Raw genomic sequence first — 3,805 nt, 5'->3', positions numbered from 1 at the left:
TCATACAGAGTGAAGTCAGAAGGAGAAAAACAAATACCATATGCTAACATATATATATGGAATCTAATTTTTTTTTTAAATGGTTCTGAACAACCTAGGAGCAGGACAGGAATAAAGACGCAGACGTAGAGAATGGACTTGAGGACACAGGGAGTGGGAAGGGTAAGCTGGGACGAAGTAAGAGAGTAGCATGGACTTACATATACTGCCAAACGTAAAATAGATAGCTAGTGGGAAGCAGCTGCATAGCACAAGGAGATCAGCTCCATGCTTTGTGACCACCTAGAGGGGTGGGATAGGAAGGGCGGGAAGGAGACACAAGAGGGAGGATATATGGGGATATATGTATAAGTATAGCTGATTCATTTTGTTATACAGCAGCAACTAACACAACAATGTAAACTATTATACTCCAATAAAGATGTTTAAAAAAAAAGATGACACTATCTGCAAAGTTGATAAAGGATGGATGACAGAGCAAGCATGAAAGGCCCTGTTACTGTTATTACGGGTAAAGATGATAGATGGCAGCAGTGGTGACAGAAGAGGATGCATCTGAGAAGTGCCTGGTAGGAAATTTTAACAGGTGGATTCTATGTATGGAGTAAAGGAGAGAAAAAAAAATAGAGAAACACTCCCATGTTTCAGGCTTGGTGGATGGTGGAGCCTTACAGAGAGATAAAAACTAATAGATAATTGGATATTTAAGTCTGGAGCTCAGAGATGTTTCGGCCAGAAATACACATTTGAGAGTCATCATCACGTAGAAGGTAATGTGGGAATAAAGTTGTGGGAATAGCTGCGATCACCCAAGGAGAAGAGAAGCAGCCCCACAGAGCAGGGTACACTGCAGGGTCTCAAGGTTGGCAGTGGAGGAGAGGAGCTGGCCAGCCAGCTGATCAGGAGCATCCAGGGAAGGAAGGCGAGGTCTGGAGAGACTGGAGGAGAGAGGAGCCCAAGAAAGCAAGGAGAATCAGTTGGGTCAAACAACACTAATAGGTCAGGGAACACAGAGGTCGCTGGTGCCTTGACAAGAGTAGTCTGGGTGATGGCACAGAAGCCAGAATAGAATAGGGGAGGGGACTGAGGAACAAAGGGTGGTTCGGAGTCAGGGATGGTCTTAGTGGACTGTTTTTCAAGATGTTTGGCTGTGAACATGAACAGAGAAATGGGGTGATAGCTGGAGGGAAACAAGGAGCCAAGGAAACTTTCGATGTTTCTTTTTTCTTAGGATAAAGGACACTAAGAAATGATCTGGTGGAGAGGGGAAGATTGAAGATAGAAAAGGAAGGAGAAACTGAGGACTGGAGGACTTAAAAAGCAGGCCTGGGCAGCCGCACTGTTTTAAGTCTCAGTTCACATGCTAATTCTTCAGAAAGGTCATTCATGGCCTCCCAAGCACATACACACATGCACCCTCATCATCACCATCACCATCATCATCATCATTCTCTTTTCTATGTATTGAGTTCATTTTCTTCTTAGGTCTTGTCTGAAATAATAATATTTTTTGCATGTTTATTTTCTGACTTTTCCCACTAGAATATGAGCTCCAAGAGTGCATGAATTTCTCCATCTTCTTCACGATTCTATCCCTACCATCAGAGCAGTGGCTGGTCCACAGCGTGTATTAATAAGCGTGTGTGAATGGAAGGACCCGCGTGGAGGGACAGTTCTTTAGGAGGAGGAGGGGCACCTGCTCAGCTTTGATCGGAGGGAGGATGAGGAAGACAGGCGCAAAGGCAGGCAGGCTGGTTGCTTTGGTGGAGGGGAGACAAGGAAGCTCTCAGCTGAAGGCTTCTATTTTCTTAAGCGCAAGTTGAGGTCCAAAGTCCTGGGCTGGGGGTAGGGGCAGGGAGTGTAGGAGTTGAGGAGAGAGAACGGATGAAAGACTCATCCAGCACAGCGTGGCGGCGGGTCTGGCTGGCGACTGCTGCGGCGGCGGGCTGGAGGCGAGTGCCCCGTGTGCACGTGTGGAGAAGCGGCGGCAGCAGCGCGGCGGCGGGAAGTACCCCCGCCCTCTCTGGAGACGCAGGGCCGCGCGGCCTCCGTCACCCGCTCAGCTCCCTGCCCTAAGCAAGGAAGCCGGCTTGTGGGGTGGAGCTGCCCGAGCTGAGGGCGCGGAGAGCTCAGGGCGGCGACGACAACGGCGTTGCTATCGGTGGTAACAACGGCCTCAGCAGGCGGGGAAGATGAAAGGGAGCCGGATCGAGCTGAGAGACGTGACACCACATGATATTAAACAGTTGAAGAGATTAAACCAGGTCATCTTTCCAGTCAGCTCCAATGACAAGTTCTATAAGAATGCGCTGGAGGTTGGCGAGCTAGCAAAACTTGCCTATTTCAATGGTATTGCAGTAGGTGCAGTATGCTGTAGGGTGGATCATTCACAGAATCAGAAGGGACTTTACATCGTGACACTAGGATGTCTGGCACCGTACTGAAGGCTAGGAATAGGAACTAAAATGTTACATCATGTCTTAAACATCTGTGAAAAAGATGGCACTTTTGACAACATCTATCTACATGTCCAGATCAGCAATGAGTCTGCAATTGACTTCTACAGAAAGTTTGGCTTTGAGATTATTGAGACAAAGAGGAGCTACTGTAAGAGGATAGAGCCCGCTGATGCTCACGTGCTGCAGAAAAACCTCAAAGTCCCTTCTGGCCAGAACACAGATGTGCAAAAGACAGACAACTGAACAAATTACAGATGAACTTTCTTGCACTTGCTTGTCACCAAATAAAAGAGAGGCCCATTGATTTCCCCCCCCCCCTCCTTTCTTTTAAAGCTTTCCCCCTTCCTTGTTCTTGTGTTTCCTCCTTTCAAAACTTCCTTCCCTTTCCTCTAAAAATTTTAAACTTTTAAGGACTTATTAATCATGTTTGGATTGTTTTAGTTTTCTTATTTTTGTGAGGTGGTTTGATTGTAGGAAGGAGAAGGTATAGATCTGTTTAGTTTCACAGTTAAGATATATGGTCCCAAAAAACTTGAGTGTCAATTTCAATTTTTTTTTAATGTCCTGCTTTCACATTGAAGGGCAGGGTCTACAAAATATTGTATATTTCAAAGGACAAGAAGCAGCAGCAGCAATATCTTGTTCTCCAACTCATAGACAAGTTTAGTGTTTTTGTGGTACTTTGGGGATTTCAAGATTTTGTGGCTACTAATCCCTGTACATTGCCTTCACTCCACCTTTTGTCCTTCTGAGTATTATCTCAAGAGTTAGACCATTGTTATCCTTGTAAGAAATACTAAGCTTATTTTGTTCTGTTAGCAGTTATTTCTTCCTTCCTTGCTGGTGGCTGACGGTGGGTGGGACTGTCTGAGTAGATAGTATTATACTTTGGTCTCAGCATTTGAGTTAAACTGCTTTTCGCTAATGAGTAGGCTGGTTGTTAGCAGGTTTATTTTTCCTGCTGTTGACTGTTAGAAGTGGCATTAACTTTTAGAGTGTGGGCTGGTGAGATTAAATTTTTTTAATATCCCAGCTAGAGATATGGCCTTTAACTGACCTAAAGAGGTTTGTTGTGATTTGCTTTTTTTTCTCCTGTCCTTTTTCTTTGGTAAACCCACAATAGTTAGTCAAACCTTAAAAATGGAGTTGATGTCCTTATAGGTCAATGTCCCTAAATAAACCTGAAGCAGGTGTTGTCTCTTGGACACATTAAAAAATACCTAAAAGGAAGCTTAGATGGACTTGTGGCACAACAAATGCATTTAATGTCAGCTAATGCAGACTGTTAGAAGTGTGGCCACTGAGCATTTGATTTTAGGGGAAAGAATATCTAGACAGTATTTTTG

At 44.7% G+C, this 3,805-nt stretch overlaps 1 pseudogene; it reads left to right on the top strand.

Annotated features, from left to right (window-relative positions):
- The first annotated feature begins 2,046 nt into the window (after positions 1-2,046).
- Positions 2,047-2,768, top strand: LOC101328349 (N-alpha-acetyltransferase 50 pseudogene; annotated as a pseudogene).
- The last annotated feature ends 1,037 nt before the right edge of the window (positions 2,769-3,805 follow it).

Source organism: Tursiops truncatus, chromosome 1 (assembly GCF_011762595.2).
Source record: "Tursiops truncatus isolate mTurTru1 chromosome 1, mTurTru1.mat.Y, whole genome shotgun sequence".
NCBI classification, from domain to species: Eukaryota; Metazoa; Chordata; class Mammalia; order Artiodactyla; family Delphinidae; genus Tursiops; species Tursiops truncatus.
This window is presented reverse-complemented; position numbering and strand designations above follow the sequence as displayed.